A 15,342-nucleotide genomic window follows, 5' to 3' on the forward strand; every position below is an offset into this window, starting at 1 on the left:
ATGTAACCTATATACAACCTAAAACTCCCCCCTTTAAGCACATTCAAGTATTTAATTGGATGCCGTTAATTACGCTCAGGGTTGTGCTGTCATCACCACCCATTACCAAGCTTTCAATACTCTAAGTAGAAACCCTGTACAACCTAAGCATTAGAATAACAGATTAAAAGTGACAACAGTAACATGGTACTATACAACCCAACAGTAAACTCTGATGTAAACCATGGCCTATAATTAGTACAAATAAAATAATATTTCATCAATTGTAGCAAATGTACCACACAAATGCAATGTGTCAATAACAGGTATATGGGAACTCTATTTTCTGTAAACACGCAACTTATCTAATAAAAATTAAATACAATAGCTTTGGGAACTCTAAACATGACATAAATTTTAAAATTAATTGATTAATTAATATTCTAAGACTTTTATCAATAAGGGACCTTATGTTAATTTCCATAAAGCTATCCTAATTAGAAAATGCCCTGCTCAAGCTCACTCAAGAAGTAATTTCTTAGATAACTCTATTTATAATTTTCAATTTAAAAATATGCAATCTGATCTGTATATTTCAGTCTTTGTGACTTTTGTTAACATGAGTCCACATTTTCCAGGTTGAACTCTCTTGAGAATCACAGGAGAGGAAATTTATGAAACTAAAAGTCTGGGATCAAAATTGAAATGATAATGAATTCACAGAAATACTGTGTCTCTCTAAGGATATATTATAATGTATACCCAGATTACTGTAAGTAACAGTCCCTATCTGCCTGCAAAATGTGATCAATCTTATAAATATTTCTTATATTTACTGTTTTAGTTTGTCTCAGATTCTCCATCTTTAAGTGTTGCTAAATGGCGTTAAATAACTAAAAATGTAGGAAAAAGATTTAAAAGTCCTATCCCATGTTGAACCTATTGTTTAAAAGAAAAAAAGCCAGAAGCATTTCTTTCTCAACATTCTGATGTCCATGAATTGTAACATAATTTTCATATCTTAAAAGTAATAAGCATTACTTTAAAAATGTACTTTCCTGTAAAATAGTTTATGGATTACTGTAAAATAGTTTATACTTATAAAATTTAATCTAAACAAGGATATTTTAATATAATTCAAATATTGTGGGACAAATATTAGGTTGATACTTTGAAATTTAACTAAATTTAATATAAGTATTTTTTCCTGTGGCAAGTTCAAACTCACTACACAATTATTGCAATTTTCAAGGAGACTAAGAAAAGTCATAATTACTTATCTTTGATCATCCATGTTCTTAGTCTTTGGCCTTATGGTATCTCAACATGATCCAGATATTATCTCTTCCTACTATTATCTTTGCTTCATACCAACTCAGGTGCTCCTTTCTTTTGATTTCCAATGTATCATCATTGTAATGGGAAACTTAAATTTATAAGTCATGTGTAGGAAACAGGATTTACTTACATAATCTGAAAACTGAAGGAGTATATTTATTGCATAAAAACAAGCTAATTAAAATTGAACATAAGCAGTCATATGCCTAAAATTTCCTTGATCAGCTTGCTCCTTCACTACTGGAAATCTCTTACTGGTTCTCTTTTTCTGTAAGCTCCGACATATTGGCATATTGCATAGCCTTTCTATGGAATATAGAATGTTTTCTGGTTCTTCTTCTCTCCTCTCCTTCCTGTTCTTTGTTGTTTTCCAAATAATTTTTATTACAAAACCAGAGCAAGATATATTTTGCTTCTAACCCTGTATGTAAGACTTAACCTTAAACCCATAAAGAACATTTTTTTCCATAACGAGAAGAGTAGACCAACTAGTCACATAGTTGATAACGTTAATTTTGCTAGCAAAAGTGATGATTTTCTAATTTACATTTTTGACAGGTGCCCTTTTCTTGTGAAACTTCTGGGACAGCTGAAAATCAAAATTACTGATTGATAATATAAATAAATAATTTATACATTGAATTTATTTAATAACCATGCATTACATATGCATGTATTAAGTAGCTTCAGTCTAAAGAAAAGAAAAACAAAATAACCACATCTAAAACTCATGAGTATGAAAACTAAAATTAAACAAATTATATGAGTTAATTTTGTATGCATTTCCTTTTTCAGTAAAATATTTTTTTCAATTTCAAATATATATATATGATGATGATGATGCAATTTCAATACTTCCAAGAAACTGCAAAATGAAGATTAAGTTTGAGGTTTCCTCACTCCTAAATTTATCCTCACTCCTAAATTTATCATTTTCTTTGTTCTGTGGATTTAATGCTCTGATTCAATTGGGAGCTTCATTTCTCTCTCATCATCTACACTGCCAATAAGGGAGGCAGCCCTTCACAAAGAGAGAATTACCTTTTCAGGCAAATGTATTCAAATGGACACATTTATCTTTAAGGAACTTATTTCTGTTCTTTGAAAAATGTACATGTTTATTATTGAATTTCAAAGAGCAATTCTCACATCAGAAATATGAATTTTATAAATCATTGTAAAATGCAAATATATTTCTCTAATAGAAGTCGTATGCATATTTTATATTTTTAACAGTATAAAGCCCTCTTTTAATAATCTACATATTTATTTGACCAACAAAAAGGCAATTTCCCAAAGGAATATCACACATACTTGTTATAGATACTTTTTTTCCTCCTTTGTTTCATCAGCTGAAAAATTCTTCTGTACTAATTGTAATATCCATATTTCAACTGATAGGCAGAAGTTCTTTAGGAGAAAGGAGCAGAAGTCCCCTCCTAAGTCTTTGGTTTCTGATATGAAGGTTAAGAAGTAAAGAAGCCCAACTTACTCAGAAGTTGTACAGACATGGTAAAAGGAAACAGAAAGGAAATTTTTGTGTACTCAGTGGATAAATTACCCATTAAGGTAATATTTTTCCTACATTTTTAACTGTCTTTCATTTTTTAATGGTCACGTTAAAAAATAAAGAACGTTTTTTTCCATAACGAGAGGAGTTACCCAACCCATCACATAGTTGATAACTTCAATTTTGCTAGCAAAAGTGATGATTTTCTAATTTACATTTTTGACAGGTGCCCTTTTCTTATGAAACTGCTGGGTCAGTTGAAAATCAAAATGAAGATTAAGTTTGTAAGTAAATTCAAGCTATCAGTGGACTCAAGGTATCAATGGCCTCAGTCAGCACCCCATTTTAGAAAATGTATTTATGATCATTTGATTCAGAAAAATTGTTCAAATATAAAAATAGTTTTAATAATCCTCAGGCAATAGCACTCATGTAGTACTGCCATCCAAAACTTCCTTTCATCATATGTTTTTCCTTTGGAACTTATTCAGGATTGAAATTCTGAACTTTCATGGCACTGAAATAGGAAGGAGAATAAGTGGGCTATCCATTCTTCCTCTGGCAGCTTTAAAATTGCCCTTCAACCTTTCCTTTCAGCAAGCACAGGATGGTTTGATTGGTTTCTTACCTCTTGTTCCTCCCTTTTTTGCCCCCTCTCATCCCAGCTTTCTCTCTATCCTTCTGTTTTGGTTTGCTAAAGTGCTGAAATGCAATATTCTTGAAATGGGTTGACTTTTACAATGGAGACTTATTAACTTACAATTCGCAGTTCTTAGGCCATGAAAATGTCCAACCTAAGGCATCGAGAGATGATACCTGGACTCTGAAGGCAGAGGCTGCCAGCATCTGGGACTTCACTATCACATGGGAAGGCACGTGGCCAGTGTCGGCTGGTCCTATTCTCCTGGGTTTCATTGTTTTCTGCTTCTGGCTTCAGTCGCTTCGTGTCTGCTTTCTGTGGGCTCTCTTTTAGCTTCTCCAGAGCTTTTCTCTGGGCTTTTTCTGCCTTTTATTCTCTTAAAAAGTACTCCAGTTAGAGGCATAAGAGGCTTTTTCTGTCACTTAGCCTCTTAAAAGAAGCCTCCTGAGGCAGGTCTTGACTGAAATACCCTAATCAAAAGTTCTCACCTAAAATAGCTGTATACCCCCAGGAATAGATTAAGAGAAAATGATTCTTTCTGGTACATGCAGTCTCCAAACTACCACACCCTCTAAACCAAATTTCAGACCAGGCTGTAGAAAAGGGAATGATATTCTAAAACCAAATAATCATAAAACCGGAGATAAATTCAGAAATATTATCAAAGCACAACTTTTTGTACCACCAAAAGTCAACTTTTGACAAACATTAGCAAATTTTGTTTCACATTGTATAGTGAATTATACCTGATAAGACTCAATTTTACTATACTCAGGTCAAGATTATATTGTCTGAAATGTAAAGCTTTTTTCTTTTTTTTTCACATGGGCGGACACTGGGAATCAAACCCGGGTCTCTGGCATGGCAGGGAAGAACTCTGCCACTGAGCCACTGTGGCCTGCCCAGGAATAAAGCTTTTGATAGTCAATACCCAACGGGACATAAATAAGGCATAAAACATCGCAAAATTAACAACTCATTTTAGTAGAAGGAGAAGATTTATACTAAATATTTGAAATTTCTTTGAGGTAGAACTAAGGACATCATAAACCTCATTTTTACCCCAATATTCTAAAAATATTCTTGAAGTTCAGGCAAAGTATGTATCTTGAATAGATATATCTAAATTGTATAAAATGCCTAGAAAACATTATAGCATTGCTTACTTTAGGATGTACTTTATAATACATTCTTCATAATATTATTTTTAAAGAATTAATGAGATTTTCACATGCTTAGTTTGAAATTGATTTTAATTATCAGTCCCAAATCATGCTCAACATTTTCACTGTTAGTATTAACCTTTGTTCTTTGACACACGGTTTTGATTTTCTCTAAGTAAAAATGAAGCTTACTTTTTTTAACTTCTGCATGCTGTATATGAGTGAGATTACTCATATGCAAAGGTAATGGGCTTTATTTTCTTGCTGCTGACTGAATATTACTGCAGCAGTGAAAATAAATCTTGTACCCAGCACTTAAATACAGTATGAAGTGATAAAAATTATGATTTCATCTTAGTAAAATATATATTTATGTCCATAGTTGGCTTTCACCATTTTCTCCAGTTTCTTAAAAGAATGTTTCATTTGATAAATATATGCTAAATTTAGGGTAATTTATTGCCTAAATGCCTATCATCTATATATAGAGAGAATCATTTTTCCTATCAACTAAAATATACTTACCATCCAATGCACTGATCATAAAACAAACTTATTACGTATACATATACTTCAATAACAAAGATGGTATCTCCTTTTAAGAAACCAGTATTTTCTCTGTCCAATATCCAAGTAAAAAACCTTAATATTGCAAAGATAAATATTATAAATCCAGTGTTTTCTGTTGAGTCATCCAAATGCAAATTTCTGGGCCAATTTCTACTTATCAATTAATTAACAACAAGGAATCTATCCAAGTATAGATAGCCTTGCCATCAAAAACATTTATATTTTATCCAGGTACAACTCCTTGGATATTATTTTTCTTCCTTTCCTAACAGCCCATATACCACTCTTTTAATCCACCTCTGTGAGGATTCCGGAACTCCTCTCCCTTTCGTTCCCATTGTAGCTTCTCTCATTCCATGTAGAGAACATTCTTATTAAGCCAATAGCAGTAGCCTAACTGCCAGGAGATCATTTTCCATGAGTCCCTCATGGGTCTACCCACGTTGTGAGGAGGGGTACTGATGCTCCTTGTGCTGGAGGATCTGTTAAAAAATGTGGCTACAGTGACAGATATAGTGCCTGCTTACAAAACAAAGAGAGGTTTGTTTACAGTCCATAATAAAAATAATGCCTCCTTCTGGGGCAAAGGCTTAGTGGTCTTTATAAAGGATTGCTTCATGAAGCTCTCTCTCATCTCTTTCCTATGCCTTATAAGAAATTAAACTCATCCCTTGAATGCTACCCTAATATTTCATTTATAACGCTCTCAAGCAAATTCTAACTAGAATTACAGCTAATTTAAAATGTGACTATTCCCTCTAGCACATTTTATATTCCTTCATTTAGTTGGAACTTAATAAATGTTGGAAAAAAATCTAGATAGCTCATCATGATGAACTCCAGACCTTTAAATGGCCGTACATATGAATGAGTTGAAGTAGTGAAGAAGTCTCTCATTAGAGTTGTCTTCCCATAGGATCAATGATCATTTGCTTCATAAGCTAGAACAACCAAAAGGTGTTTGACCAAGAAATGGCTATACTATCACAGAGGTATAAAGAATTAGCAAATGATAAGAACTCATATATGTGTATGCCTTTTCCACTCTTGTTCTCTAGGACCCTGTCCTTGAACAGGGAAGCCATGTTCAAGGTATATAGATATAGTCTATATATCTATATATATATAGATATAATCAACATGACCTAGTTCAATAAGTATTGGAAGAAATCCATGCTTCTGCATATAGAGAGATGTGAATCTCATGCTTTTAATTAAACATGAGAACAAAATACTCAAGGAAAGAACAGAATCTACATGTAGGTAGAATGGCATATGGCCAGATTACAGAGCTATTATGAGTTAAATTTATATTTTGAAAGACTGTCCTGAAAATTGAACCATTTATTTTTGTCAAAACATCTCACCGCTAATTCATAAATGCATTCATTTAATATGCTAATCTAGATTAACTGTTTTTGGTCTCCAGAAAATTAAGCTTTCAATACATGGGCTGTGATATTTAGTTCATTAGAAATTAAAACTGGCATGTTTTCTAATATGGTTTTGGGGTGACTTGAGAATTTGCATTCGAACCTTGTGGTGGTTTGAAGCTGTTATGTACTACATAAAAAAAAAAATCATGTACTTAAAGCTAATCCATTTCTGTTGGTATAAATCTATTATGGGTGGTTCCTTTTGATTAGGTTATTTTAGTTGAGGTGTGTCCCAAGAGGGTCTTAAGCCTCTTACTGGAGTCCTTTCTAAGAGGATAAATTACAGAGAGAAAACCACAGAAACAGAGAAGAAGCCACTGAAACCAGACACTAGAATCAATGAAACCCAAGAGTAAGGAGATACCAGTAGACTCTGTGACATGCCTTGCCATGTGGCAGAGGCATCCTGGATCACTGCAGCCTGTCTTCAGGAAAAAGGTATCATATTGATGGAGCTGAAATTTGAATGTTTTCATGGTCTCAGAACTATAAGCTTGTAATTTAATAAATCTCCATTGTGAAAGCAAACCCATTTTAAGGTATCTGCATTTCAGCAGCTTTAGCAAACTTAAAAAAGGCAGTTCCCAGATGATTTTGTATTTAAGGGATTTTCAAGCCCTCCACAATCATCTTCAAGATAGAATGCAATCCACTTTTCCAACTCTCTGTTAAAGGACACAGAACAAAGTATTTCAAAGTCAACTCCTGCCCAATAGGTTTGTTCTTCTCTACTAAAATCTGAGCTATTGAAAATTCTGTAAAAAAAAAATATATATATATATATATATGTATATATATATAAATGTAATCCACCAATAGATTAAAACAAGTCAAAGCCATTTGTCTGGGACATATGGCAAATTGACCATAAATCCAGATCGAGGTGCTCTGGAGTGTGCTATTCTTTGCATGGTTTGTCTTCTCAGTCATTGTGCACAGGACTCTGAGAAGCTGTGGGAAAATGCGGGTACAGGCTCAAGGCCAAGTGTCATCTCCAACATCATGAAACGGGATTGCACATCACTGGGCAGAGCCCTGAGCTCCTCGGCACCACCTGGGCAGAAACTGAAGAGAGTGAATTCTTGGGGGTGTCCACATTGGAATGAACCAATTACTTTCATAACTATGAGAACATGGATTTTCAAATATGGCAAAATTTGCCTCTAGCTTATGGGATTTCTATTGTGGGTCACTTTAATAATAATGATTTCATAGATTATGTGTAAAGATGTAACAGATTTTACAATAAATATTTATATCATAATTATTTAAATTTCCTAAAAAACCAAGGGTTGAATAGAACCCAGGAGCATTTTATAAGGGCAGGGTAAACTTTCTAGTAGGAAATTAGTCTTGTGCCTTTCTTCTAAGATGCTAATTGAAGCTCATCATTAGACTCTTTAAAAGGATTAAATGTTGATCCATGTCTGATATTAAGCTTTACTCACACTAAAAATCCACTTTAATGCTTACCCAGAGATAATGATTCTGTGATAAAAGTGACAAGTTGACTAAAAGCACAGGAGACTAACATGGTTGTAACACTAGCTCATTAATTTGCTATGAGAAGTTAAGTACAAGTTGAATAAAAATCAGACCAATTTCTCTCTAATTACAAAGTCCAGTATTTTGGAACCTGAGTTATGTATGTTTGATGAATGCAAATTAAAAGGTAAAAAAACTAAATGGTATTGAGAAATATTATCCTTCAATTTATGGGTATCTATTCATGGTACTGAACCTTAATATTTAATTCTACAATATTATCTAAGCCATTTATTATTCTCAGAATGTTAAAAGCACAATTCTTATATAAATAGTATCGTGAGCATGTGCCAACTTTTATTAGTTTGTTAATAAGGAAACAAGCAGAATGACAAAGCAAGTTCAAACTACAATGAGAAAACCTGGAATGTTAACTATTGGTAGGTAAAATGAATTCTGAGATAGCATTGCTAAGGTAGGTAAAAATCTGATTAACAACAACAGGGAAATAAACCCCTAACTCTGAAGTTATTTTTTTAAACAGACAAAAATAGCAGTTATTGTACTTCATCAATAAAACCAGACAATTAAATATCTGGTCTCTTAAAATTCTGTGAACAAAGTTACATTGCCTGAAGACTTAGAAAACCTGGTAAGCTTGTTTTAGTACCACATTAAATGGCTAGAAAATCCACTGTTTTATTGGTCCACTTCTAAGTTTTGGACATAGGCATTATTAGATAAATATAGATATGATAAAGATATAGATATGGATATAGATATAGATGGATGACATATAGATACAGATATTAGTAACACTGTAAATGTTTGCCTTTATACTTCAAATTTCAATCTATATTTATTTTGTTTGGCTTGCAAGTCTCGCTGGAAACTTGTTGTTTTAAGTCTTTCTAAACAAGATTTTATCCTTTGGCTGCATTTACAATTTTGAAACAGTAATTCATGATACCAGTGAAAGTTCCTATTGTTATTTTTTAGATGGGATAACAGTGTAGTAGTCATGGTTTTTTTTTAAAGACCTACACCTTTGTGCATGTTTGTGGGTAAAAATATTTACAGTTGAAATGATTGATGCCTTGGATGTGTTTCAAAATAATATTGGAGAGAGGGAAATTAATGGGTATAAAAATGAAATCAAGTTGACCAGTTGTTACTTGTTAAAGTTGGTTGAATCAGTACACTTGGTTTACTATAATATATTTCATACATTTGGATGTGAGTGAAATTCTACAAAATAAAAATATTTCAAACAGTAAAATGCAATCAATGCCATTCAAGTAGCCACTATAAATGTGGGACTGGTCTTGGATATTGCCCAAGTCCCTTCCTGTTTAAGGTCTAGTGTTTGCTTTTATTTTATGAGGAAGCTGGACTAGATTTAGAATAGATGATAATTTTCTTTTTCTCTCCTTTTTTGTGATTTTCTTTGCTGCTACTTCCTTTAGATGGAAAAATAATCTTAGGACTCTAGTATGTATATACATATATATATATATAAAATGTCAATTAATATGCATCTATACATAACATCAATTTTAAAAAGGTTGTTTATTTTGGAAAAAATGGTTTCAGATACACAAAACCCAAATTTTTTCTCCACTCCTTTAAAGCCATTCCTATGATATCTTTATTAAATGCTAGTTTCTAGTGAAAATGGTTTTAAGTCCAAATCTTCCGTTTCTTTTTCTCTTTAAAATTCTTATACAAATGGCAAAAGAAAGACATTTGGCCTGCAAATAAACTTTCTGCTTTACATTTTTTTCCTAAAATAAAGTATGACATTTCTCGCTAAGCAATAAACTTTTCCTGAAAATTTTGCATTAGTTGCTATGTCAGGGTTCTCTAGAGAAACAGAACCAATAGGATAGATCTGTAAATATGAGATTTGTAAGGGTGTCTCACGCAACCGTGGGAATGGAAGAGACCAAAATCTGTAGGATACGCTGTGATGCTGGTGGGTCCGATGAAGGGTCTGGACAAATGCCAAAGGAGAGGCTCGCTGGCTGAAAAACAGTGAGAGTCTCTCTTCTTCCTTAAAAGCCTTCAACCGATTGGATGATCTCATTGTGAGGGACATGCCATAGTTGATCACAGATGTAATCGGCCACAGCTGCAATCAACTGACTGATAATTTACGACACCAGCCTTCCGGTTTATCAACCAGCCATGAAATATCCGAGCAGCGACAGTCAGGCCAGTGCTTGCCCGACCAGACAGCCGGGTAACGTCACCTGGCCAAGTTGACACCAGAACCCAAACATCACAGTTGCACATATTGCCATGGCAAAAATATTCTGAAACTAGTTCCTAAATTTGGTAATGTATCATTATACACACACATACGTTCCAAATAGCTAACTTCAATATTGGTCATCAAACCAAGGCTATGGGACTCAAAAATAAATAATTTCCCCCAAATCTTCACACACTAATATAGAAGTACTTATTTAGGAATTTAAGGAGCAGCTTGTCTTATACTGAAAAGTTTAGAATGACTTCATTTTGAAACTGCCATTTGTAAGGCAGATTTGGTAGTGTGAAAAAAGAACAATGTTGCAAAATTTTAAGTGTTTTGGCCTTTTGCAGTTCTTTAAAAAATAGCTTTCAGATTTCCTGTTGACTTTTCAGAACTTACCAAGATGATCTTTTCCTTGAAAACTTTGTCTGCTAAAAGGCCAAGAAAACTATGGAGATCACATAAGAAATTGTATGTGTGGTAGGTCCTTAATTTTAAGAACTATTACTAATAAAATGATCTCTCTAAGATGATGCATATTCCTAAAATTATAGGAATCGTAGAGACTATTTAAATTATTTGAATCATCTGTTTTTGCAAGAATAATCAACCTTTCATGTAATTGGGATATAAAAACTTCAAAAACAAAATATTTCTTTATATGCTGTTAGATTTTAAATTCATGTATTGTGCCAAACTATAAAATAATTTAAATCTAATTATCAAATCTCTAAAATTATGATACATAAATAATTTCAGACATTACAAAACATGCTACATATGATAATCCAACTGATTTTCTGTATAGTGCATGATTGTGTATGTTCCAATATCAGACAGGTCATAGAACATGGTCTCTGCTCTACCTCTCTTCCTCTCCCCCTCTTCTCTCCCCAGCAATCTAACAGGGGTTTGTCGTGCATGTGGTTTGCTATGACAAATGGAAATCCATGATAATTATTAATTTATTTTTTCAAAATTTAGAAAGAGAAACTAAAACTATATATAGCACTCTCTTCCTTTTTGTCTTAACTCCAATTTATCATCTTTTCATCACAATGTGATGACAGTTAATTTTGTGTCAACTTTGACTAGGTTATGGTGTTCAGTTGTTTGGTCTAACGCTGGCTGCCATGCTACTTTGGAGATATTTTGTAGATGGGATTAGCATGTGCACACAGTCAACTTTAGGTAAAGGAGCTTTCTCTTAATAATGTGGGGTGCTCATTCAATCAATTGGAGACCCTAAAAGTGGAGAACTGAGGATTCCAGAGAGGAGAGTCTCCCTCAAAAATACATCAATTGCCAGCCTCACAAAGCCTATTTCTTAAATAATAATAAAAACAAACAAACGTCTTATTTATATCTATATAAATATACTCACATATATCCTATTGCTTCTGTTTCTCTTGGAAACTGATACACACATCTCAAATACTATTTTTCTTCCAAGAAAGGCAGACATATATGACCCATGAATTAAACATATATATACAAGCATAGCATACTATGCTGGTCTTTTTTTGGCATGTATCACATTTTCATTTAATTGTGCAATGACCAGTTTTCAAGCTGGATTTTACATTTTTTGAGGCCAGAGGATATTTCCTAAACCCTTCCCATTTCAATCCCAACTATGGCTCTAATGTCTTGGCCACAGTGTAGAGCCAAGAATATAGTACCTGTTGAAAATGATTTGCTGATTAAGTAAATAATGACATATCACTTTTTTTGTTGGCCAGGACATGATCCTCAGGTATCCTCAGGCTTCCCTTTTACTGCAGATTCATGAGCTCTTCTTTTATTAGTCCATCTTTCCTTCTCCCTCCAGATTTAGTCTTAGATGACTTATTCATAATTTACTATAATCATTATTTATAAGCTCCAAATTCAAAACGCACATGTGCCATTACCTATATAACCATTTTTGCGGGGTATCCTGCAAGGAATTCAAACTCCAAAATTGATTTCATTATTTTTCCCTCAAATCTACCCATTGTGCTCTGTGGCTCATTAACTGATAGTTCCATCCATTTAATTTTTCAAAGTAGAAAAATAACTCCATATGTCTTGTCAATCTATAGTCCTTTTGATTTTACTCTTTCATATCATTTAAATTCATCCATTTCTTCACTTCCTCCAAACTTCAAACTAGAATGGACTGATACTGATCACAAGCAGTGGGTTCTCTGCCTGACATGCTCAATGATCAATTACTAATATGTCTGGGTTTCAGAGAGAGAAAGAGTTTATTACCAAATGTGAAGCATGAAATCAGATGGCCTATTGGTCTAAAGATCTATTTCCCCAAACTGCAGTAATTCTGATAGTTATATAGTATCAAAAGAAGCACAAGTCTTAGGATAATGAGCACAATGGTTCAAGAAACAAGATGATCTAATCATTCAGCATACACAGATTGATTATATGATTAGTCACAGAATGTATATAAGAAAATGGTGTCCTTAACATGATGGTGGGCATGACTGTTATTATAATGGCATATAGGTGATTTATAGGTTAAAGTCTAAGCTACTGAGCATGTTAGACAGGCCCATTTTGGTTAGAACCAGCTTCATCTATCAAGATAGCCTTGAAATTGGGATGGGTTAATTCTGGACTGACTCAGGACCCTTCATTAACAAACATTAGGGGCTATCTTTAGAGATCATATGGCTCTAATGTTGAAAAACAGGATAAGAAGGTGTAAGTGAGGGTTTGTAACAAGGTTTTTACAATCACAATGGCACAAAGATAAAGGCTATACAATAATTATCAGAGATCAAGGCAGCTGGATTATAGTTCAGAAATGTCAGGTATTTTGTCTCCTCTAAAATACCAGAAAATAAAAAAGAATTTTATATAGTGATTCAGGAATCATAATTATCATCTAAATCTTAACTTCCCAGTTACAGGACCGCCACACCATTCTTGTAACCATTTCCTACTCTATCACTCTCTACTGTAAATAGAGTGGGGATTGGAAGAATGGATCTGGTTCAAATGCGATGGAAATTTAGAGGGAAATAGTTTGATTACAGTTCAAGATAAAAACACCAGGCATGCCATAAAAAAAGGAAAGAATGGTCTAAACAATCAACAAAAAAATGTTTACTGAAGGTCTATTGCTCAAAAAAAGACGGAATTATTAGGGAAAAGATTCAGAAGTAAAACAATTAAAGAATGAGAGAAATTAGTGTTAATAAGAATCAGTTATCCAAAGGTCCTTTGCCTCAGGCTTAGGGTGGGAGGAGAGGGTGAGAAGATACTATGAGAGTTTTATTATCCATAGACAGTGTCTATTAAAGATGGAGAACTGAGCATATAAATTGTATCTTTTTTCTTCTCAAATAATACATAAACAACAAAATCAATGAAGACCAAAAAGAGGGAGGTGGAGTTACACAAAGTAAAGAGAATCAGACTGATATCAGTCTTCTTATAAGCAATTGCTTTCTAACTGAAATTCCAAAACATAAACTATTTCTCAAATGTGAGGTGATATATATTTTTTTTCAGAGATTTGAAGGTTCATAAAGTTTGCTTCCTGTTCTTTACTTCTGAGCATATGCAGAAAGGAAGACACTGAAGAAGCAAACCAATAAGAGGGAAAACTTAGATTTGGAAAGCAGATCTAATACAGGATTGCAATGTAGGAACATGCGGTAACAAGACTAATTACAGTTTCAAAGCAAGATGTTTTTACATCTGTCATGGTCAGGGACATGTGTCAACTTGGCCAAGTTGTGGTACCTGTTTATTTGGTTGGGCAAGTGCTGGCCTGTCTGTTGCAATGACGACATAGAATTAGATCATGAGCACGTCAGCTGCATCCACAGCTGTTTCCATTTGTAATCAGCCAAAGGGGAGTGTCTTTTGCAATGAGTGATGCTTAATCTAATCAGGGGAAGGAGGAAAAAATCCTCCTTTTAAGGAGGATTCAGAGGAAACAGCTTCCTTCCTGCTTCGGCTGATGAGCCTCTCCTGCGGAGTTCATCCAGAACCTCCATCAGTCATCAGCTTCACAGCCTACCCTGAGGATTTTGGACTCTGCATTCCCGCGGTCACGTGAGACACTTTTATAAATTTTATATTTGCAAGTGTTCCCTGTTGATTCTGTTTCTCTAGAGAACCCTAACTAATACAACGTCTGATCCGGGTGGATCAGAAAGTCGGAAGAATCCAAAAGGAAGAACATTTTGGGAGGAAAATGCTTTTTATTCTTCAGATAATATCAGCGATGTGATAAGCCTGAGAATATGAAAAAGGCATACCTTCTAATAACGTCACTGAAAATAAGTAACAAAAACATTAAGAGAAACAAGTATACAAAAGAACTATGGTCCAAATAAGAAAATAGTTAAAATGTGGTATGGTTTTGCACAAGAAATAATAATTGCAACATCCTCTATAAGGATGTTATGTTAAAGAGAATATTTGATGTGAAGTTATGCACCTGAGCCCATAATGGAGTCACTCATGCTAAATCTCACTTGAGCAAACCAAAAATTTTACTTAATTCCTATTTCTTGTAGTGCTCAGCTCCCCAAGAACCTGAAGCCTGAGGCCAAAAATCATAGTCCACCTTGTACATCCCAGTCTCTAAACATTTGCCTGACACAACTCCTCCCACTGCTACTGCAATTCCTCTATAACCTCCTGTACTTGAACATTTTCAATTTGCTGATACCTTGACTGAACTACCTTCGTTTTTCATTCTTTGGATATTTTTAATTAAAACAATTATTGGAGAACTTGGGGATTTACAGAAAAATCATGTATAAAACACAGAATTCTTATACAACATTCTATTACTGACACCTTGAAATGGTGTGAAATATTCCTTGTAGTTGCTGAAATCACACTTTCATAGTTGCACTATTAAATTTAGTTCATGCTTTAACTTAATGTTCACTATTCATGTAGTCCTGTGGATTAAAAAAAAATGTTGTTACCATATACAC

General features: G+C 33.8%; 1 long non-coding RNA gene and 1 other non-coding gene across 3 annotated transcripts in view; both read right to left on the reverse strand.

Moving 5' to 3' along the window:
- LOC143682472 (uncharacterized) overlaps positions 1 to 15,342 on the reverse strand; it is a 73,804-nt gene that overhangs the window by 25,367 nt on the left and 33,095 nt on the right. The window lies entirely within an intron of this gene.
- LOC143685424 (small nucleolar RNA SNORA73 family) lies at positions 7,533 to 7,737 on the reverse strand. Its single transcript, XR_013176650.1, has one exon. It is a non-coding gene; the product is annotated as a small nucleolar RNA SNORA73 family (small nucleolar RNA).

This window comes from Tamandua tetradactyla, chromosome 5 (genome assembly GCF_023851605.1).
Source record: "Tamandua tetradactyla isolate mTamTet1 chromosome 5, mTamTet1.pri, whole genome shotgun sequence".
NCBI classification, from domain to species: domain Eukaryota; kingdom Metazoa; phylum Chordata; class Mammalia; order Pilosa; family Myrmecophagidae; genus Tamandua; species Tamandua tetradactyla.